The sequence below is a fragment of the Oreochromis aureus genome, linkage group 2, assembly GCF_013358895.1.
Source record: "Oreochromis aureus strain Israel breed Guangdong linkage group 2, ZZ_aureus, whole genome shotgun sequence".
In the NCBI taxonomy this organism is placed as follows: Eukaryota; Metazoa; Chordata; class Actinopteri; order Cichliformes; family Cichlidae; genus Oreochromis; species Oreochromis aureus.
This window is the reverse complement of record NC_052943.1, coordinates 21,356,401-21,381,381: the sequence shown is the minus strand read 5'-3', so window position 1 is coordinate 21,381,381 and position 24,981 is coordinate 21,356,401. Positions and strand designations below refer to the sequence as shown.

General features: G+C 39.0%; 1 protein-coding gene across 1 annotated transcript in view; it reads left to right on the top strand.

The window, feature by feature from the left end:
* Positions 1 to 24,981, top strand: part of slit3 (slit homolog 3 (Drosophila)) — a 233,364-nt gene that overhangs the window by 100,609 nt on the left and 107,774 nt on the right. The window lies entirely within an intron of this gene.

Sequence of the window (24,981 nt, the reverse complement as noted above, 5' to 3'; positions counted from 1 at the left end):
TGTGTGTGTTGGCTGAGGTTAGGATGAAATGAGCCGTTTTAATGAGTTAGTTACTGTAGCTGTGCCTGCATATGTGTGTGTGTGAGAATGTGTCCTAAGGCCCACATGGCTCAGCATGAGTAGCTGTGTGTCCCATGCCTGTACACACAGACAGACACACACACTTTTCAAACATCAAATAAGTCTGTGCGGAAGAGTTTGTGAATGTGCATGAGCACTCCAGCAGCATTTACGCTTCGAGTGCTGTGTTACTGGCTCATTGTGAGACGACCGCCAGACTTGTAAAATTATGAGTAAAGAATAATGAACATTTACAAAACTGAAGATATGATGATTTAAACAGTCTATAACAATTATTTCACCGCTTTTCTCTGACTTTATTACAAAGCGAACAGCCAACTTCACTTCAAATATGAAAGGAAACCTTTTACCAATTACGAATCTGATGGCAACCAAAGCAGGGAAGTATAATTTCTATAAATATGATAAAAGTTTTCTAATAGTGGCCAAGACCAAGACTTGAAATATAACTCAGCGCTGCGTCACAAAAGCAGGCAGAAACTTAGAACTTATTTTCAGTGCAGCTCCCAAAAGTTAAAAGGAGTTAAATTAGGAGTGGCAAAGTGGTTGCATGGACCTAATTTATGTGGACAAATGCTTTTTTAAAGAAGAATTGCTGCTTTCTCTGAGTCAAATAAAGCTACAGAGAAAATTACTTTGACTTCCTGATAGTGAATCTTTCATCTTGGCGAAGCAGTCTATCTACCAAATCTGAAAATGGTTTGTAAAATATCAGAATGACAATAAATATGTTACATACAGGTATTTGTTTACCTAAATGTATGTTGTTGATGACCTTTTGTCTGGTGTGAGCTGGGATACTTACAGCCAATTGACAGCACAGACGCTGAATAACTGATCTAGATCTAAAATGGATTTATAAAAATATGCACCTAATCTAAAACTACTGCAGCAAGTTTCTCTGTCTCTGACTGTTACTGCTGCTCTTCTACATTCTACTCATATGCGTAGACATAATGCATTAGAGTGTTCTCAAACATGAACACACACACATACAAGCAAGATCAGTGAAGTGAGAATAGAGGAGGAGGGGTGACCTTAGTAGATAATCCAGTACAATGCACCTGGTTATAACATAAATGGATCTCATAGCCTTACAGTTAATCATACACTTAACTGTAGGACATGCTTTGCATGGGTGTGTGTGCCACCTATAGGACACGAGCAAGCTGGAGGTCATACATTCATTTTCTATAAACATACTCTATTATCTTGTGACTTCCTTTCTCCTCGTCTTTAATTTTCTCTTCTGCCATTATTCTTTCTCCATGGTTTTGTTTCCTTCAACATACGTGCCTATTTTTAACCCCCCCCCCCCCCCTCCCAAATTGCTTGAAGTTTGTTTGAGTATGATCCTTGGCACAGCATGCATATAAATCAAGCCTGCCTCATGATGTCGTGATCACTGACTTGACTGAGGTCACCTCACACTGAGACGGGCTCCTGAGGTCTCCTCACCCTCAAAGCGGTACCTTTTTCACCATGTGTGTTCTAACTATGCGGATTTCTATATGTGAGCAGACAGGCGGCACAGAGGGACCCATGGAAGTAGTGCAATAGTTTGTCATTTTAGCGGCATAACTCTGCCTGTCTCATAATCAGCTGGTTCACTTAGCCTTTCTAACCTCTCTGTAAGTGACACTGAGTGTTTAATCGGCCCCAGAGGATATTTGGCTGTTTAAAGAAAGAGAACTATACCTACAATGCAGGAAATTTTTATTTTTCATCGGGTAAATTTCGACTGATCTGCTTAAACGTCACATCTTCTCCCTTGGTGCTGCCTAGCATTGTGGTGGGCCACTTTCTGGACCACTGGTAGGCTAGTTTCTCGCTTTATTTGGTGAACCGACCCTTTAAGAAAACAGTTTCTCATTGAATGAAATTACCCAATCCGTCAGTTGTCCCTGGAACGACACAGTATGTCTCAGAGTAAGCAATCAAGAGCTTGGCTGTTTGACACAAATGATATTTGGGGAGTTATGGGTTTAGAAATGGGCTTTTATTGAACCACCTACGTCTAATTCAGAGGGTCCACTTAACCTATTCAAACGTGCCATTTGGCACCAATTAACATTTAGATGGAGTGATTTATGCATGCCTTGTGTGTGTGTTTTTCATAATCTTAACTCCCCGATGTCCTCCCCGTTTCCATCTCCTGCTCGCTCTCTCCATCCTCCCACATTTTACAGGTCAAGCAAGCCTGGTCAGCTCTTTTCCATGCATTTGTGTTGCGTGCCACCCCCTCTCTTTCTCATTCTTTACCAGCCCATTGAGAACTGTCTCAAGGATTGTATATCTGATTAGCGACTGTGGCCAACGGTGCCACATGTATTCTTAGTGGCTTTATGCCCTCAGCCTGTCTACGACAAAAACATTAACATTCAAACTCATATAGAGACAAAGAAATGCAGATGGATGCTGTATGCACAAAAAGACAAACCTAGAAAACCTACAGAATAGAAAAATACAGACATATTTCTTTTTCACTGTATTACCAGTCTTGAATCGTGAAGAATAATGCTAAGAATAAAAAAGATCTTATCATAATGTATATGCATTAAAAACTCGTAGAAAGATTTTGTTTGTTTGTTTTTTTGTTAAATAATGTCACAATTAGCAGGAAATTGTGTGCCACAAACATTAATCAGTGACTTTGTATGCTTGATTTAAATATTCTACTTCATGTACAGTATTTTTTTGTGCCAGCCCAGTTCTCAAAATATGACACCAACCTTCCTCACTTCATGAAAGTACCCAATACACTCTACAACTAATGTGCATGCACACATATAAAGCATCCAAGAGAGAATTCATTTTCTTAGATGCTGTGGAGACTCCCTTGCATTGTATACTTGTTATATACTATTGTTTGCCTTTTGTACTTCTTTCAAACCACATTTTATTTGTAATTACGGCCGATATGAAAGTTTATTTTGTAAGTGTACATTCTTTCTCACACAATCCACATGCCACAGCCACAGTGATGTGATGCCACATGCTTCCAGTGGAACTAGACATGAAATCCAGCAGATTGTTAAAGATAGATTTATTTGTTTCATAAGTTTTCTATGACAAGATAATGAAGTGTTTATCTATATAGCTGCGATTTGTGCCGCGTTTATTTTGTTGTCGTCATGGTGACATGAAAAGAGAGAGGAAAAGATGAAAGAATGGTGCAGGGAAATGGCCGTACACAGATGTCGCTTATCCTAAACAGTTTTTCATCACAATGCCTGGGCGGTTTCTTATTGACATTATTGTTCACTATTGCCTTAGCCTGTCATGCATTTGTCTGTTTCTAATTTACTGTCTTGTAAGTAGTGCATTGTAGTTTCTACTTTTGATATTTGGAAGGTCAAAATCTGTTCACATAAGTTAGTCACAGACATCTAAATATGCCAACTTGAAAGTATTTTGCTTCATAACAGAACAGATATTACATTTGTCCCCAGCTGACTGAATGTTGTAAAGTCTGTTTGCTGGCAAAGTCCTTGTAAACAAAAGTAACACATTTAACGTTTTCAGAAAAAACAACAGAGCCATCCATCTCACGCAGGGGGGCAGGAGCTAATCCCAACAATCATATGCTGAGAACTAGTGTACGCAATGGACAGATATACTAGCTAAACTGGCTAGTTACCATTAGTAGCAGTTTTGACAAAAATAAATATACAAACAAAATGGAAGTTGTGACCACACCATGTGTAACCAGTGATTGAAAATGTTTGGTAAGCAGATTGATCCCATTAGTATGTTGCTTTGTGTTTTAAAACTGGGCAATAGCATAAATTACTTAAACTCAGGGATGCCAAACTCTTTTTGCACTGACGTCTACAAGTATTTGAAGTAAAAATGTCAAAGTGTTATTGTAAATTTGCAGACTTTCAGCTTCAATTCAAGGGGTTTAACAATTCCATGACAAATTAAGAAAATAAAAGAGCTGATTGCTAGTGCTAAACTAGCAAATTAAACCTCAAATTATCTATATGAGGTCAAAAGCATTGTCAGCTACGCTGTTGTATTTTTAGTTTTAGTATTTTTATTCATATTTTTCTGATTTTATGTTCAGCACTTTGGTCAGTGCTAGCTATTTCTAAAGTGCTTTAAAAATAAAGTTGGCTTGGCTATCATCTGGCTATCAAAAAAGAAAAACAAACTCAGAGAAAACAAAAACTGCCTTGAAAAGAATGAATACACTGGAGAGCTCAGCAATGCAAAAGACCTCAAAAAACACAAAGGACAAATAAAATGGATCATTATAGAATCCTTTCCTTTGTTAAGAAAACACCCTTCACAACATCCAGACAAGTCAAGACACTAAATGTTTTCACATTTAATGAGCCATCCTTTTACAAAACAAATAATGATCAGCTTGGGATGTCTGCAGACAAGTCATCACATTTTAAACAATACGTCTACTTTTTATTACAATGAAACTGTAGTGTCATAAAATAGGCACATCAACACAGCCCATTGGCTTAACCATCTTATTTTGATGTGGGCTGGCAGGGCATGGGTAATGTGTCATGCAGGAAGGCTGTTAATCTGCCATGATTCAGATCTCTGAGTTGGATGAAACTACCAGTTCACTCATTGCAGATTAACAGCTTGCAAGACCTCCTGGTGCAAAATACTAAGATCCCTTTGGCGGATTGGTTTCAGCCCACAAGCCATATGTTTGACACCCCTGCTTTAATGTTTTGCATTTGATGCATTATATATCTGTTACTGTGAAGATGGATTGCAGCTGAAACATTGAAGATCCCCTCTGTGCCAATAGATGGGTAGACGAGATTAATGAACAAAGGTACAGTGAGATAGCGTAACACAGCAGTGTAATACAGAACAAAATTAGGTAAGTACCTTTTTTTTTTTTTTACCAGATGGAGGTAAGGGAGCAATACAGGAAGGGATAAATTAATAGACATATAAAAAGAAAGCAAAGGAGGGATTAAAAGGAGAGGAGGAAGATCAGTAATAGGTCCAGAGGAAGGTGTGGAAGAAGGGGTGAAAAGAAAGGCAAAGTCTCCCTGCTGAGATTTCATTTCCAGCTGCCTGATAATGCTGCTCTTCTTCTGCCTCTAATCTCTACAAAGAGGAAATGAGAAACACATACACGCACTGAAACACCCTCTTGAGTGTCTGTCAAAATACACGCAGGTGTGCACAAAACACAACTACAGCATGCAGTAGATGCACACAAAAAAACAGTACATACTGTTTGAACATGTGTGTTTCGAGTCAGGGCCCAGAAACGAGAAGCTGACACTGAAGCATTCACTAGAAATGTAAATGTAGCGTTACATGTATAAAGATGTATTTTTCAAGTCCTTTCTCTGTCTCACACACAAACACACCCACCTTCCCCTTTGGGAGCCTATTAGCTTCTCTGTGTCACAAGGTGAGCAGAGGATAATGATTCACAGATCCCTCCAATCTCTGTCTTTCTTCTTTGTAGAAAGACAGATGCAGATGGACTGACAGACAAGAAGAAAAGAGGATAGAGTGAGCGGACACACAACAGGTGTGGAAAAAGAAAAAGGCAGACGTCCCTTTTCTTTCTTTGTTTCCCCGCACTGTGCCAAGTCTGCCTTTCATCAGTCCGCTTAATGAATGACTTGTCAGTTTGATTCATGTCTGGCTATGACAAATTTGGAAGGCATTTAGTGGGAAATAGGGAAATTATGCAGTGCTGCATTCAATATGTTTCCCTGTACCTAAACTAATGAAACATCTAATACAGATGACAATAACTTTAAATGTTAAGACACAAGATAGACTCTCTCTGTCATGCCTTAATTTCAAATTTATGCAGCCAGAAGAGTCTTTACTGGTGTCATTCGTACTCACATCAACTCTTAAAACACTTTGTGTATGCTTATGAGTACATTTAAAATGCATGTGTGTTGCTTTGGAAGTTCACCGAGGAGAGGAACGGCGATTAATCATGTTTGAAAATCACTCTTGCAAAGACGAGTGTTTAAGATTTATTCCTTAAAAAGGGGGAAATACCAGTGCTTCGTGCCAGTGGTCTGCAGGTACTGATATTTACGCACGAGCAGGGTATTTGATAGTGATCTGCATGCACTGATTGTGCAGAGAGGCCAAACAGAGAAGCATCACAGCACCATCTACTGTCTGGAAACCCCTCCTGTTTTTTGTACTAGGCAAGGTGTTGCTTTGATACAATCAGCCTACCTGCAGGGTGGGGTTTGAACTTCACTGGAGGGCACCCCATTTTCTTCCTTTAAATGCTGTACAGCAAGAGACTGATTTTGTCTGTGTTTTTATTCAGGACTATTTGAACATGAGAAGCAGATTTTTGTTTTGATTTATTCAGTGAATGTGCTTTTAACGGCATCTTTTTCCCTCATCTGCTTTGCCTCAGCTGTAACTTTCAGCACTGTAATGGCTCTTTGATTGCAGCAGTACATCTATAGCTTAAATGAGTCGGGGAGCACAGTTACGGTTGCATGTAGTCAAACTGTACATTACCTCATAAACACATGAGCCACTGCAGAGTTTCAGTCTAATTTGGTGTAATTGTTAGCTGCAGTGTAATGTTGCATTTGTGTTTTCTTTTACTGACCTGTGAATCAAATGGGTAAGCACAAGATGTTATAGCTTGACATTGTATCTTGCTGCTGCTCAGTATCATGGCCGACATAATGGCTAGCTGTCATCTAACTTTGATTTACAGGGAGTTTGGACTTATTTTCCTACACTCTTAAGGGCTGATTGAAAGCACTTTTGGGGAAGTCTTATCGCCAGTGACTATGAAGAAAGTAATTTAATGGTTAAAGTTGCATTTTATGCAATCAAGTTTGTCTGAGGTAAATTGCTGTTAAGAAAAGGAATTATTGGACAATTTTACGATGTTACAGTAATGCACTAATACAATACCATGTGTGTTATGTTTTGGACCCCTTAGGTAGTTGTTGTGTGTTGATGCTGTAGCTTAGATACCGCAATTTACAGAGCTGGGGTCCTGTTTACTATCAAGATAATGGAGCTGCCATGCGTCTCTGCTCTGTTTGTGTTGCTCATAGCAGATTGTTGAGGTTTTTGGTGAGGTTTCACAGGGTGTCTGGATTTTAGACCCATGCACGAGTTGGCTCAAGGTTCAATTTCCAACTACAGATTGTATTTATAAACTCAAATGAACACACATACATGACTCATAAAAACAATTATGATATGATATCCAACAATAGAATAAAAGCTGCCTGGCTGACCGTATCTTACCTCGTTGAATAGCAGGCCACCCACCCAGCCTGAATGGGGTGATTTTACCCTCCATTGTGCAGTTTTGTCTGAATGTGGAGCGTGGGTTATAAAACAACATTTGGGGGGAAAAGCTTGGGATACAAGCAATCACTATAACCGACAAGTGATGTAATAAATGCCAGTTAATAGTGCTTTTTCCATTTGATGCTGTAAACTGCTTATATGTTCTTAACCTTCAACAGCAGGCTAACCCACAAATTAACTATAAACATTAAGTTGCTGTGACAAAATCTGCATCTCATGAAGTTGTTGCTTTGCATATAAAATGAACATTTATTCTTTTTTTAAAAAAAGGTCTTTAAAGTAGGATCATGAGCTGTACTAAAATGATCAAAGTGAATTTTAGGTTTACCATTATTCAAATTGCCTTATTCATGCCCTCAGGATAAGTGTTGCAGTATTACATTTAGAGTTATGCATCACTTTCTTAACCACTTGTCAAATTAAGGGTTGCATGTAGGCATTGGTACTGAAACCTGGTTTTAAACAGGCCCCGGGACTAAATTATTTAAGACCAAAGTATCAATAAGCTCTGATGTTATTGATACTACTTTGGTACTACTCTTTCACATTTTTTCTGACCAGCTCCCTCACTGATTAAGACATTAATCTATGACGCAGTTTTCACCATCCAGAAGAGAACTTCCTATATCTCTTTCAGAGCCGACGTGTGAAGGGGAAGCAGCGTCTCTCATTCAAGAGACACAGACCCAAACCCTAGTTAGTGATGATGGGGCAGAGTATTAAACGCTCAAAGTGTGGTTGCACTTTGCTTGAGTCGATGTTTGCAGTGCTGGTAGCTACAAGTGCAACGGGCCTTTCACTATTTAAGGCAGCGGCATTAATCAGTTGAAACATTGAATGAAAGTCCATCGTATTTAGATGATAGAGAAGTGCACAGTTTTCAACTGTCAGGGGATCTGTTCTATAAAGTGAGTTCAACATACCCAGGGTATCTTTCCATTATCTGGATTCACTTATCCTAGCACTGGGGATCAATTTAAGCAGTCACACGAAGATGGTTATCATCTTGCTAAGTTAACCCAGGGTTTCCTGTGCACGTTCACATGAAAGGGGTGGTATTGGCGGCATCTAACCAATCTAAAAGTAGTTTTTAGAGATCACAGAACTTTTTTTCCACAGAAAATTATCCGTATGAGTGCCACCTAATCCTCCTCCAGAGATAGGATAGAATAGAATAGAATAGAATAATCCTTTAATTGTCCCACAAGGGGAAATTCGGGTGTAACAGCAGCAAGAAAGACACATATACAAACAAACAGAACACAAGACACAGAACAGAAACATACACAATTTTTACTATAAAATTGTGATTAAAAGGCACATAAAAACATGTATCAGTAAAATGTAACACTTGTAAAAAGGACAAAAGATGAATACTATAGCAAATTATTAATTTGGTGATTTTAGTGCACAGAACAGTAAAATAAACATATTCATTTCAGTTACTGCACTCTGATTGCTTCTGTTTATGTCTTTATTGTGACAGCTGCACATTAGAGCTCTGATATTATAAACTGGAAACATTTAAACATTTAAGGTTACTACCCCATAGCATTAAAAAACCCTCAAAATATCACTTTAATTTCTCAATAGATCAAAGTGAAATTAATTTTGATTGAACAGGGCTCTTTGTGTGAGTTCTCTCTTCTAGTGGTTGCAATTCCAACAATGCAAAATAGACTTAGAAATAGACATCTGAATCAAGTATAACAACATTTCATACATTTTCTAAAGCACCAAATAAATACATGGACATTCATGTGACAATTCAGTGGTTTTAGGATTGTATGGCTTAAAAAAACTGCACATACAACATGTATTCTGCCAGCAGAGGATCTATATAGTGCTTAAAATGTTTTAACCAAAACCAAAAAGGGATGGTGGTGTTATTTTTTTTGGGGGGGGGGAGCTGTTGTCAGGAAAAGGTTTTAAGTGAAGAAATAAAGAATCGATGACAGGCTTTGTAAGCACACAAGCACACCCTTTCAGATCCGTGCAGTACACTCTTAAAACAGCAGTAATATCCTTAAAACTGTAAGACTATATTTGTTTAGCATTGCCATAACAAAATATATGTTGTAATTTATTTATTTTCTGTTTCACTGATTCATTTTTTCTAGGAAAACCATAAAATATCAAACAGATAAGCAGTACTGTACAGTAGTACTATTCAAATCTGAGCAATCTCCAGCTCTAGTTGTGCACATTTAGGATTACTATTAAATTATTTAATACACAAAAAACCAAGAGTTCCTCTGTTCAGCAGAACTGACATTATTAATAGACAGGTCCTCATGAATTCTTCTTCATGAAGTCACGGTGCTTTCCATCGTGTTCAAGGAAAAATGATTAGGAAAAACAGAAGGGGTCATTTTTAAACAATATCTCTGCAGCCATCATGTCTCACTGGAAAGATAATTTGGAAAAAAAAATTATATATAGTGCATATAGTATGCACAGCTGGATGCTGTCATATCAAGAAGACAAAAACGAAAGGTAAAGCACAAGAAAACAATGTAAATGTAAATACCACCCATGGAAATCCTTACACTCCATCTACAATATGTAAAAAACAATATGAAATAACCTTAAATTTTACATATTACGCACACACTAAACAGGAGTAGGCAGAAGTTTAACACTTATCAAAACCTACATCTTTTTCACACAAAAAAGAAGAACCTCAATGAATACATTCATCTTGTGTTACTGTAGCAATGATCAGTAAAAATGAGGGCACGGCTTCAATAGAACACAATGAGACAAATCGATCACTAAGAGAAACATTTCCTATATTCATGCAATTTGTTGTTTTGGAACAAACATGTGAAGTTATGTATTGATGTACTTTCTGTTTTTCACTTCATCTGTGCAATTGTTCCATATATTAACTCCTGTGACTGTAATATTGTGATATTTTACATTAGTCCTTGCAGCTTGCTGGGTCTAAGGATTCATCTCAGGTCATGTTTTGATCCTAAGTTCTGAATGTTGTCGGGCAGAGATTGGTTTGCTGCTTTATACATTATTTATGCAATTCCAAATTTTTAATTACAACAACTCCAGTTGCTGAAATAATATTGGACACATTAAATCTCGTTCTAGTTTCACTTCTTTTATCTTGTGTGTGTATATGCATTTGGGATGGCTGTGATGTGGTTGTCACCCCATTTGCTGAGGTAAAGACGTAAAGTCGTGAGATTATCATGGCCTTGTAAAGGCTGGTGTAGTTTTATCCTGGAAAGCATTAACAGTCTGGGGCAATTACCTCTCAATAGCTGCCTTCTGCTGAATGTGAGTCTATAAGAACGTGTGTGTGTGTGTGTGTGTGTGTGTGTGTGTGTGTGTGTGTGTGTGTGTGTGTGTGTGTGTGTGTGTGTGTGTGAGGCAGAGAAAGTGACAGTGAGCATGGTCTGGGCTGTTTATGTTGTTGCATATACGTCTTGTAAGGAGGAGTGTGTTCAAACTTTGCCAGTCTGCGCATGGACAGGACAGAGTGACGATTATGTAGACCATGTGATATCGATGTGTGGCGATTGCCCTCTCCTGGGTCCTGCCCTCCTAATGCCTCCGCACGAGGTTATTTCTCTAACGCATACATATGCAGCCCTCTCACTTTTTATCATTTCAGTATGTTCTTGACTCTTTTTTTTTTTTTAATATCGCCTTCCTTTTTGCTTACTGTTTATTCTGATTGTGTGTCCTTCTTTTTTTTCCACCCCTTTCTTCCCACATTTAACTCCCCTCTTTTCTGGATAATGGTAATCATCTGCATTCTTTCACCTTGCTTTCTTTAACTGTCCTTTAGTTTTTCATTTCATTTCCATCCACGTTTCCTTTTTTCATCACTCATGTTACTCTACTTAGACTGTTCCCTCCTACTTTGCCATTCTTACTAATGTTCTCTTCTTCTTGCACTCATATTCATTCCTCTTTATCCCTTTGTTCCTTATTGTCCTTCCTGCCCTCCGTCCATTGCTCTCTCTCCTACCTTCACCTCCGAATTCGCTGTCCTTTTACTTCTTCATCATCTTCCCCTCCTACTCTCTCCCTTCCTCCCCCCTCCATCACCCTCCCACCCCACCCACACCTCCCCTCTCCATTAGCAGATTAGATTTAGTCCCATAATGCCGCTGGGCACCATGATTTTACCAGCTCTCATTACTCCTAAATCATCTTTTCCTTCTCTCTCTCTCTTTCTCTCTTCCCCGCACTCTCATCTCCCAGTATGCTAACACACACTTCTGCACAGATACGCACACACCCTATGCCATATGCCAAGGCCTGCGCTGTGCACCATATTCCCCCGTGAATTAGCGGCAAGGCCAGTGATTTGTGTTGGAGTGTGATTGGGTGGGAGGGGAGAATTTGGTTCAATTTCTGTCTGTCTGCATCCATCCTTTATTCTCCTCTGTATATTCCCTAGGGACATGAATGATTTTCATATCCCAACGTTTGAGGTGGACTACATTTGCTGCATGCTGTTATATGAGGTGTTTTCGGAGCTGAATTTTCTGGAATGAAGGATTGGCATAATGCAATTTGAGAAGGACAGGTTTTCTCTTTTTTCACTTATACAGTAACTGACTGGAGTCGAAGAGACCGATGTGAAATGTAGGTGTAACGACAGACAAGCTGAGAAAAAACAAAAGAGTCATTACAATTATGCATGCATGCGAGTGTTCATCATTTTTGAAGTGTCAGCATCTTATCGTTTATTGTGGCAGAAGGTGAGTTAGCTGCAGTTTTACCCTCTGTGACAAAACCACTGATCACCACGTTCATTTTAATCATGTCACAACACTCTCAAGCACATTTACAACATTTTTCATGTTGCGGGGAACGCCTCGTGTATGGAATGAAATCACTTACCAAGGTAATGCACAGCCTTGGAACTATATTGGCCTAGAATAAACTATATGCTGTGTGTTAAGTGAAACAAATATCCAACATGACTTCTTGCCAGATTGTTTTGACTATCCCATCTATATCCTTTTTTCAAGAAAATGAATATCTTCCAAAAAGAAAGAAAAATCAGCTACACCCTATGTACCATTTAAGCTTGTGTTTAAACTGTAACACAAAAGTCTTTGAACTAGAAGGAGCAGCAGGGTTTTGTAGCTTAAAACCATATTTTTCTACATCTTAAATACTGAGAATACCTGTTAAATGTTATAATTCCTCACCAGCGACCAGATGTTAAACACAATTTACTTTTTTTCTTGTCTATTACAGTATCGAGCCAAGCAGTCAAATTAACTAAAATCCATTTCCTGCACCTGTCCTGTTCTTTTTTTCTTCTTTTCCCCCCCCCAGTCCACAGAGAAAGCCTGCTGAAGAGGAACAATAGCGCAGAATCTGGATCCACTCAATCTAATCTCTCAGCCTTAATGGGCACTGCTGCTTTTTAGACACACCCTGCAAGGCACACACATAAACCACACACACTCAGAAAATAATACAACAAGTAGATATGCTCGCACATACAACAACATTTGTTCAGCCAGTGCACAAACACTTGTGTTTTCAGGTAGATAGTCTTAACAGGCGTATGGATGCAGTCGAAGTGAGACACACACAAACTTCTGCAAACGCACACACCCGCATAGATCCCTCTCTTCCAGTTAGCCCTGACATTAGCCACTTGCTGTTTCTAACTGGATCATGGGGCTTACTAAAGAGATTAGGGCCTAGAGACAGCATAGCAACCACACACACACTCTCACAGACACACATAGGTACACAAAAGTGCTTTCTTTCCTCTAATTTTGTCTTTTATTTCTTTCCTTTTCTCCATTTCCCCTTTTTTCTCTTTTTATGTATTGCCTCCTTTCTCTCAAACACACACACACACACACACACACACACACACACACACACACACACACACACACACACACACACACTAGACAGGCCCTCAGGCTAAGAAGACAGCAGCCAGCAGCCATTGTGGAAGACAGTCTGTCAGAGGAATTAGCCTACCACTGCATGGGAAGGGAGGATGACAGTCTTCTCTGTTTGCCATCACAATCAATTTATTTCACCAAGAACACTCAGACAGATACAAGCATTGTAAAAGCCTCTCTTTCCTTCTCTTGCATTTGTCCAGTACTGTGTTACGAAAGACCAAAAAAAAAGAGTTTTAGGAAAATTCAGATTTAAAGTGACCTCTTTGAAACATTTTTTCTGTATTAATAGTAATCCAGCTCACACATTCGCAAATAAACTCAATTACTATCACCGCTGTTAGCAGATACTGTCAGAAATATGTGGCCTGTAGGATGAAGCCTAGAAAAATGTTCTTGCTAAAATTTGGCCAAACAAAAAAAAGTCTAAAACAGTCATTCATTTGAAGCTAACAGTTAATCAGTAGTCAACAGTATCCTTTGCTCTCATCATGTCACACACCGATATGTCAGTTGTCATTGCTTCAAGATCCAAAACTTCATTATATTTCTCTTATCGCTGGGATGAACTTTCATCATATTTTAAATCTAAATTAATGAAAATCTAAATAATACAATAACAAACAGAAAACCCAGACAATCAAACAACCCCGTTTTAGCAAACACTTGGTGACAGTGGAAAGGAAAAACTCCCTTTGATAATAAGAAACCTCCAGCTGAATCAGGCTGGTGGAGGGGCAGCCAACTGCCACAGCTGATTAGAGGTGATGCGAGAAAGTTGTACAGCTGTGGTACCAAATGTAATACCTAACACAATATTGCTAAACAGTAATTACATATTTGACATCTGGTAATTTTCTTATAAAGTTTCAGACATTCTAATATGATTTAATAAGAGTTTGGCACTTACTTGCTTCTCACACAGGAACTGTGTCAACCTTTACAAGGGAACACATTATGTCATTATCATCACACACACAGGAGCTCTTACTCACTTCACCATTGCTGTGCTCAGGTCACAGACTCAACCTCTTTTTCTTGGCATAATAAAGAGCTGTGCAGCTGTGTGCCAAACACAGAGACAACAATAACTGAGTAATTCATTTCTCTCCCTTTCTTACTTTCATAAATGTCTAATTTTGTCTCACATCTCTCTCTGCTTGTTGATTTGGGAAAGAAAACATAGGCACATGTGCACTTTCTTGCTCTAACTTCAGCACCACTGAGACGCTACACTTTTTTTTGTTCTGTTTCTGTGCTAAAAGTTAATTGGCCCACTGGCAAAATGGCCTGCAGTAACCTTGACGACGCTGACCTGCTGAGAGACAGATCGGAGCCCAGAGAAATGCTTTACGTATACACAGGCAACATACACAAGCCATGAACGCAGACAGCTCCAAGGACACACATGGTACGAGGCTGAACGTGCATAACAAAATATTTAATACCCTAACCCCTTTTCTGTCCAATCTGCTAATTTGCTGTGTATTATTTATGGGTGCTGAGGTGCTCCCAAGATGCTTGTAAAGGCAAAACGACACAGTCAGCTTAGTTATTCACACCTCTTTCTCTCTCCTTTCTTCCTTTCCTACCACCATGACTTTCTCCCACCCCTCACCTATTTCCGGACTTCTCTGCTCCCTTCGATGTTTCCTTCTGCCCTGCGCTGTTGCCTTTATCCTTCACATTTATTTCACCTGTCATCCATTTTTCTTCCATCACCTGCCAGCTTTAAACTCCCCTGTTCTCATTGCTTCGAGTTGCCTCCTGTCAACACTTGTCTCGTCTCTCATTGTGGTTTCTTCTTCCTTTTAGTCGACCTAACAACCCATCTTCTTCAAAGCATATCCATCTGTTTTTCCGTGTAGCTGGTTTAGCCATTCAGTAAAGAGTCCATCAGAGATTTTAGAGAGATTCCCTTATTCTTTGTTCCATGCTGCACCTATATTCTATTCCACCATCAATCATTTCCACCCAGCCATTTAATAGACACAATAAGGAGTTTAACCGTTTATCCTATTATTTTAATACTTGGTAAACCTTGCAGATAAGGTAGAATGAGCATATCAAGTCAAAATTTTTGACAGTGGTCTGGGATTAAGGGGATCTCTAACAGCCTTGTGTTGGATGAACAGTTTCCCAAAGACAAAATCCATTTAGTCAAGGCACTTTGTCCGTTCTAAAAATGAGAATTTTCAGCCCTAATACTTCACCCCTATTATTCTTAAAACCATTTCTTTCTGCAGATTCTTCCTCACTTTTTCATTTATTTATTTTAACATGCAGTAGTCCTTTGCCTGCTTATTATATTGATGCCAATTTATGGCCTAGCAATTCTCAGTGACTGTTACAGAGTACATTAGTCAATACTCCATCCATCCATCCATCGTTGGACTAGACCTTATCGCAGCTGTCACAGGACAAGAGAGAGGGTGTAACCTGGACAGGTCACCAGTCACACTGACATTCACACCTATGGCCAGATTAGAGTCATAATTTAGCTCAACCCCATGCTTGGCTTTGGACTGTGGGAGGAAGCTAGAATACCCAGACAGAACCCACGCAGACACTGAGGGAAACATGCAAACCAAAAAAGAGAGGCCGCACTTGATGTGGTGTGATGGAGCAAACCCAATATCATGTAAATTTGATCAATATTTATTGTATTTAATAACAATTGTTAAGAACACCTGGGCAAGTTAATCCTTTTACCTGTAATGAAAAATTAACCCATTAAGATTCCATTGAACCCTAACATCCAATGACTCCCTGAGACCCAACAATGCTTGTTGACCATAGCTGGTTACCTGCTACCAATATAATATATTTTCTTACTTTTTTTCTTTCTTTTTATAAAAGATTATAATCACACAACTCCCTGATTACTACGGTAGATAAAATTGCTGCTTGATGTGAGTAGATAAAATATCCCTGCCCCTCTGGTAAAACCCACTTTTTCTAATTATCGTGTTTCCATTTTAATTGAAGGATTACTAATCCTCTGAGTTGGAAAAAACATACTCAGCCTCTTTGCCTTTCAGAGTGCACTGAATACGCCAAGAACAACAGCACTTGATAAAGAGTGAAATCATCTCTTCTAAAACAGCTGTTGTCATGTCAGTAATGAAAACAACTGACTGATATTAAAACTGTTTTATTTAGTTTATTTCTATAATTTATATGTTTAGCAGCGTTTTTGTTTACTTTTTTTGAAGAAGTAAAAACATTATTTTACCAAAGTCTCAATTTTGCTCCTGTTTAGGTTTTGTTATATTTAAATTGGTGGTTTGGTCAGGATTGCTCAGCGTTTAAGTGGTTCGGCTTAGCTCTCTGTATACTAATGTGGGATTGCGTCTTTCTATAATGTACCTAGCCTCCCTATCCCTTCGTCTATCGCACTTATAGTCTGTTTCTATCTTTTCTCACCAGCCCGTTAATCCATCCTCTTTTCCCTCCATTTATCTTTCCTGCCTGCATCCATTCTAATGTCCTCTCTTGATCCTTTGCTGCTCTAACTTTTATTAGCTCCATAAATGTCCCTAAGAGCCTGCAATATCGCTTAGCTAAAGGAAGAAGAAAAGGAAGAACTAAGAAGAAAAAAAAAGAGAAGGAGGCAGAGTAGTGATATTGCTTCGTCCCGTGGATGACAATTCAAATAAGAAAATGTATTAAAACAAAATGGCGTCAGGGACATTAAAGTGAATTAGCCAATAACAAATGACCATGTGTGCGCCCTGCTGCCTTAACCTCTACAACTATTTTTTTTTTCTTTTGCTGATAGTAACTCATCTAAATTTGCTGGACGTCTTATGGGCATGGGGCCAGAAAAGCTTTTATATCCATAAAGGCCTATGGATCACAGAGAATTGCATTAAGCTGTCCAATTTAATTACAGTATCGACAAAACATAATAGATACTTACAGCCGTACGGAGAGCGATGGATAGAGGAAGGGAAAGAACAGAGGGGAGAGAGTGAGAGAAACGAAAAGTGCAGACAATGTCCATTTATAATGCTGATGCAGTGTATGTATCAAAGGAGGCGTTTGAGGAATGTGTGCACGCGTGTGTGTCTATGTAGGTGTGTGTCTCTAACGAAGGATTTGCAAGGGCCCCTGAGAGCTTTTGAGAACGCTTAGTTTGATTTAGATGCTACAGCTCCCCGAAGGCTGGTTCTCCAACAAATGTGCCCACGGACACACAAGCACACAGACACTTAACAGTCGGGATACACACCCACTCATAATTATACGCCATGTCACTCACTCACCTGTACATACACACACACACACACACACCTATAAAATCCACACACACACACTGAAACACACACATAGACATACTTACTTAGATCCACGGAATGGAGTGAGTAAGAAGAGTGGCTGTCCTGTCCCGTTACAGCCAGCCAGGGCTGTCAGCCTCCCATCCGCCATGATCAATAGATGGGGGCAATATTTTTATTCATAAAGGGTCCACTTAATTAAATCACTGGGAGTGGAGTTGGGGAGGGTAGTTGAATCGGGGAGGAGGGATGGGGCGCCGTAGCAAGGGCACCGAGTCAAAAGACTGATGAAGAATTACAAAGAATGGAAGGAGAAAGGCAAAAAGGAGGGAGGGATGGAACGAAAAACCATTTATTGTTGTCCATTTATAAAATGCCAGAATACTGAAGACAGATTTTACGGTCATATGTGTCTGATGGGAAGTAGTTTTATTTATCTTTGCAGCAGCATTTCCCAGTTGCCTAAAACTGACATTTATTCTATTATGTAAATACAAGGCTTTCAGGGAACACTTGCAATCTAGAAGAAATGTACACTATGGATAATTCTGCATTTTGGAAAGTATACTTCATACACCTCTTGCCAGGAGCTAGACAAGAGAAGCAATACAACTGTCATATCAGTCTAAAGTGTGTAGCCAGTTTGTTGAAGAGAAAAAGAAAGAAGGAATATGAATACAAAGAATGAAGCAAAAACGTGCAAACTTGGAAAAAATGAAAATAGATCATTTAATTCCGTTCAACATAATCATTTTCCATTCGACATGAATTACACAGCTTGACAATGAGAAAATTCATTCTGGTTTATTTTAAGATTTCAAAATATGAAAAAAATAAAACCTCCACCATGCATTCCCATGCTGCAGTCCTGCTGTCTGCAACACACTGCCAACACGTTGAATAATATATCCCCCATGTTTGTTGCTGCAAGTCAGAATCATTCAACTAAAGCCGCTTGGCAGCCGCGACTTGAAGGCCGTGGTTATAATGGGAAGGTTCCCATTATAACCACGGGCTTAAGTCCAGTTTTGAATGCACCCAGATATATGTTTGTGGCACTGCCAATATGCAGTGCTTATAGCCAGCAAGTTCTCCCAGCGTACAAAAAAAGATGCTTTTAACCTCACCCAATACATCGGTGTTGAGAATATCATATATACAGGCTGAAGCTATATAAATACACAGAGTGACATAAAATAAAAACAAATATTGATCATTTAACATTATAATATGAATTTAAACATTTTTTGCAGCCACATGAATATGGTTGAACTTTCTAGCTCACAATCTGTGGCATCAAAACCTTAACATATATGAACCGTGACTTAGGTGGAGGACTTAACGGTAAGTTAAATGGTATAAAGGACACCTTAGTAATTCAAATGTTTACAGATAACATACGATATTAAATCACACATGCTTAAACACGGTAAGCACTGGAATACCTGCTGATTGACTTTGGTCTTACCCTACAGTAGAGTGCCTTAAAAAACAAGGGGAATATGAGCTAGCCAGCAGTCGATATTTATTACTCTCTTTATGGAACAATATTAAATGCAGTTACAGCCCCCAAGGGAGAGAAAAAGAGACAGAGAGAGAGAGAGAAAGTGATATAGCTGGAAGAGGTGAAAAAGAAAGTGAGAGAAGAGGAAGAGGCAAAGGGAGAAGCGAAGAGGCTTGCACTAACCATTGAAAGTCTCAGGTTTCAAAAAATAAATCGTGCCACTTCTGTCTTTCTACTCTCTCCTTTTCTTCCTCTCCCTCAATTTTCTACCTATTCTTCCCCCATCTCTTTTTCATCCGTCCCCTGGAGCCAAGCCAAGGGTCAGTCCACTTTCTTTTTGTCCGCTACACTCCTTCATCTTTTAATAAAAGACACACACAGATGCATATACATTGTTGCCCATCCACTCTCACTTGCCTGCTGTTTCATTCACACAGGGGCTCACAAATTCTAGCTGACACACAGATACACACCTTTGCTGCCCTTCTCGTCATCTCTGTCTAACTAAGACCTCCTGTGATGCCATCTGACACAAAGCCACGTGAAATCAAACAAGTCTGCTTCTACTCCCATGTTATAGGTTAATAGTTCAGGGCTGAGTGGCCCTCACTCATATCTGGGCGAGCCTGAGGGTGGATCCATCTAATAACTGGTGACTTCTGTTACACAGAGCAATGCAGGGGGAAATAGCTCAAGAAAAAGAACACTTTTTGATTTTTGTGTGTGGGAACAAAAGACGGAAATACTGTTGTTAATGCCAGTAATTCAGACTATTGTGTGTGTGTGTGTGTGTGTGTGTGTGTGTTTCTGTGTGCATCAAAGGGTTAAGAGTAATATCCGAAGTGGTAAAGGGTGACCTGGTGAGTGTTTCTTCTCACATGAATAATGGAACTTAATATGGAGGAGTTGATGGCTTGGAGCATACACACGCTCATGCACACACACTCACATGCACACACACTCACACTTCTACCCCAGGAGGATCTTGGTGTCATTCTCAATCCCTCCAGACTTTGAGGGGCCACAGAGAGTCACCATGCCCAGAGAGGGGAGGTCTTGGCTGGAAAATGCTAACCAAGAGTGGGGGGTCTGTGTAGTTAAAGAAAGGAGGTCTGGAAACATTTGGTCAAAATTCTATCAATTATACAGTACGTCAAGCGCCATAGCAAACACAGAACGGATAATGGAAGACTGTTTCTTCTGCTGCTGCCCTTTGTTCTCATTCTTCTGTTTTTTTTCTTTGTAGTCTACTTCGCCACACATCTTTAGCATCTGCACCCACAGATACTAAAGTTAACATGCGTGAACTTTGGTGAACTTCGTATTGTTTGTCTTATCTCTATCCAGTTCTTCAAATCCTTCTCTTTCTCAAAGATATGCAGTTGTTTTCATAATCAGTATCACTGATATAATTTACAGAATTTGTCATCTTAATGAAACTGATGCATAATTCAAACAGCCATCCGTCTCTTTAATAGAATTCTTAGGAGATTAATCGCTCCCTCCCTCAAATGCTGTGGTATTGGAGGAGGACCAAAAAAAAAGGCTAAATCCAATAATTTAAATGTTGTCCAAACCATTCCACTTTCCAAATGAGGCTGGTATATGCTGGGGCTTTGTGAGTTTGTGCCTTTGTAGCTGCCCAATCAGTGAGTGTCCTTTTCAAGGGTCATAGGCCAATCTTCTGTTGATCATAGCCATGCTCTACTCAAAGGTTGGCAGGTATGACTCACAAAGATGAGAGGAGGACAACAGTCTACATGATGGCATAACAGAGCTATGGATCATGAATGGGTTCAGATTTTAGGAATGCATTATTAGAACATTTTGGGTAATTTTTAATAACTCTCAGTACAAGCTGTCTGAAATGGCAGAAAGATGCATCTGCTTTATTACTGCCGAACTCTTTTTTTTTTCTTTTTAAACTAGGTGTCTTACTATAAGTTATTGGGCTCCGATGTGAATGCTTGATTTTAAGTAGATTTTGCATTGATTTGAATGGTTTTAAATGCATTACTTCTTGTTGAGTTATTTAACATTTCTTTTAGTCTTTTTAAAGGTCTGAAAAATAGTATGTAAATGTAAATGATAGCATCACAATTCTGCAATGCTGCAACACTTACACTCCGAGATGATCGTCTATAATCATCACAATGTCTGTGTTACCAGCAAGTACAAAACCTCATTTAAAAGGCAGTAGCAGAAATTATGTTCATTCACTGAATTGTGGCGTCAGTTTGTGTGTGCGATTGTATTATCGTTATTTCAGTGTCAGTTCATTAATAAGCTCTGTGAGTTACTTCTTCATCATGTTTCCTATACTCTCATTTATTTCCACCGCAAGGAATAATACATATAGACCTGTTGGTGAAATCTGTAGGGGGTGTAGGGGGGTTTCATTTTGAAATATTGATGTATATTTCATTTTGGGATTTTTTTACTGTTGAATTTCTCTGCTCCGGTCTGATAACTTTCTTTATATTTTTTGCTTTTGTTTTCAGTGTTGCAGATTTTTTTCCAATGTGCTAACTTTATTTTTAAATAACACATTTTCACAATTAAGCTTTGAATTATTCCCTAAATTACATTATACTGTCAATCAAAGCATTTGCTTGTATAATTTCGCTGTTTTTTTTGCCAGTCATGCCAGTGATCAAGCCTATTATCAGATTTCAGTTTGTCCAACCACAGCATATCTTAACCATGCAACACACAGTTCCAGTTTTGTTACCCCTTAAATAGCTTTGTGGTTGCTAAAATCATATTGTTCATCACTGCCTGCCAATATCAGAACTGTAAGGATTTGAAGCCCAGCATATTTATAATGAAAGAACCCCCAATTTGAGATTCTGGATTGGATGTTCTTCTTCTCTATGCTGCTTGCAAGATCATCTACCGTGACCAGTTTGGCAATGGGTCAGTGATGGTCTGGAGAAATCACGTTGGAGGGTCGCACACACCAGAGAGCCACATTATGACACAAGTTGGAGCAGACTGTGATTTCATTTTTTTTAAACTTTGACTTTTGGTGTAAGTTTGAATCCAGCTCTCAAAGGATCGATGGTTTCCACTGACTGACATACATTGTGAAGTTTGTTACGTCACTGTGTTCTCAACAAACTACACAATATATCTCAGTAAGAACTGTCAATTTGCATATTTCATTCTTAAATATGTGAATATGTCAATTCTAAGCAGTGTAAAAACCCATTAAAATTTGCACATCACACACTGAATCCTGATTTACTTGCTAACATAAAACATCCTATTTTTCTTCTCTCCAATAAAATGTTGATGAGGTGTCCGTCTTTTATTTTCAAATCCCAAAATGTCACCAAAACAGTGATGCTTCTGGAAGCAGTATGGCTAGTTTAAAAAAAAAAAAAAAAAGCGACCCCTAAAATAATTTTCACAAACGGACGACCAGAAATCATCCATATAATGAAAACTTAATTCAGGATCTTGTCACATATGAGTTTTATTATTTGGGCCTAAACTATGGACTGCTGGAGCTGGTGTCAGTCACTCAGCTGGAGTCATAAAGGCCGACAGAGAGACACACAGTCTCATAATAGCTTTTATTTGACTTGGATGGTTTTCCTTCTGTTAGAAGAAATAACAAATAAATATCATGGTGGGTAAACAAAACGATAAAAGATTTATTAGCCATGGAACTCATCTGATATATGACTTTTTAATGCTTTTTCCTCCTTTATCTTGTTCTCATTCTCCTGCTTTCTTTTTGTTTTTATTCTTTGCTCTGTTTGTCAGCAGTCCACAGAGCGCAGGGCCATATGAGAGAGATGCAAATTAAAGAGATAAACAAGATAGATTTATGGATATTGTTAGATAGGTAGATGGATGGAGAGAGTGATAGATACTAGAGAATGATAGAGAATGTGAATGTGCAATAGAAAGCAAGACTGATAACAGCTTTGCATTCTGCTTCCTATTTGCTCTGTCAATGTCAGTATGGGAACACCAAAGATGGAAAAGAAGAAGAAGAAAATCTCTTTTCAGTAAAAAGAAAGAAAAAACACGGCTATACCCAAAAAGTGTCAAAACCTTCAAAACAAGAAGTGTAAACACAAGGAATATTTTCCGGCTGTGCTGCACATTAAAATATCATAATACCATTCCTGTCTGTCAAATGTGTGCTTCCCCCCCGCCCCCCTGCTCTTCGTTACCACAAGTGCTGAGCAAAATTGCACATAAAAGCACACATTTTCTTTGCCTAAAGACTACACAATGCCAGGCACATACTTTTCCCATCAAGGCCTGCAGAGACAAAACAGGGAACACTCATCTCTTGTCAAACAAAAGGAATGAGCCAGAAAACACAAGGCTGAAAGGGAAACATCCAAAACGATGAAACCTTGTTAGTTTGAGGAAATGAGTTTTCTGTTTTCTGAGCACGGCTCGCCAATTAACATTCACAGCACTAATAAAAGTTGATTGGCTCTGGAATAATGCACAGCCAATTTTCTTCCTGTGTAGGCTACATGAATGCAAGTGTGAGTGTAAATTGGATAGCTTAAGCATATACGGCATGTATGTGAGCGTGGCATATTTCTTTCAAGATGTGTGTGTGTGTGTGTGTGTGTGTGTGTGTGGGCACATGTGTTTTATTGTCTGTGTGAAAACTGACAAGTACGAAGCAGTGTTCCTTAATTGTGTGACAAGAAAACATTATGAATGTGTTTGTCACCTTCCTTTTTTCATGCTGACTACTTATCTGTATGCATGTATTTATGTCTAAATCAAACATAAAGGTCCAGAGTTGTGCTGCTCTTTTGTGCTGCTTTGTTGTGATTTTCTAAGTGTATGTTGACTATCTAAAATTCACAGCCGGGTATTAATGTGCTGATTGGCTTTGTGTAGTATATGATTGTTCAACGCAGGCCTAGCTCGCAGTAATATAAGGCGATCAGCCGTGCGATATTTCATACCTTTCCTTTTCTCCCTGTAATTACGCTGTGCTTTCTGGATTCTGATTACCTGCCAGGCCTTCTTCCCCGCAAACAAAACTAATAGATTTAAGGCCTCTGAGTCATGTCAAAAATCATTTGGCTCTATTGAGCAGGAAGAGAAAAAAAATTGAGAATTGACGAGAGTGTTGTATGTAATCCCATGTTCACTGTGTGTTGAGAGAATGAGGAAGAGAGAAATCCTTACAGGGGAGAAAAAATAAATAAATCGCTTAATGACGGTAATAAAATGTGTGTGTGTTCTTCTGTTTCTCAGAAAAGATATGATTGCTTCATTTTAATGCCAGAGCAATGAGGCGCTGTTGGAGGGCTCCAGTAAAGGAGAAAAAAAAGAAAGAAAGAAAAAAAAAAGTTCTACATTAAAAACATGTGAAACACACAGATGCAACACACACACACGCATGCACACACGCACGCCTTTTACTCTGATTCTCTCTTCATAGTTTCTCATTCTTTCCTTGCATTGCCTCTCCATTAATCTCTCTTACACACGCACACACAGACACACGCACACACAGACACACGCGCACTCTTCAAGGCAGCAGATGGACTCATGCCAGCCATATTTCTTATAGTTCCTTTTGTCTTTGAAGCTCTTTGGACCAAATTGTTCCACTGATCATAAATGTCATATCATCCTTTCTCTTTCTCTCACTCTCCCCCTCTCTCTCCATCTCTTTCTCCTTCTGTGCCTTTGTTCTGTAATTGACTGTGTGTGTGTGTGTGTGTGTGTGTGTGTGTGTGTGTGTGTGTGTGTGGCTGCGTGTGCGTTAGATGAAATGGTTGTGGCTTTGTTTATCATTTGACTCCTATATATCTTAAGTGCCCTGTATACCTCAACTAATGCCACTTCTTCGGTCACTCTCTCTCTCTCTCTCTCTCTCGCCCTATCTCTCGCTCTCTCTCTCTCT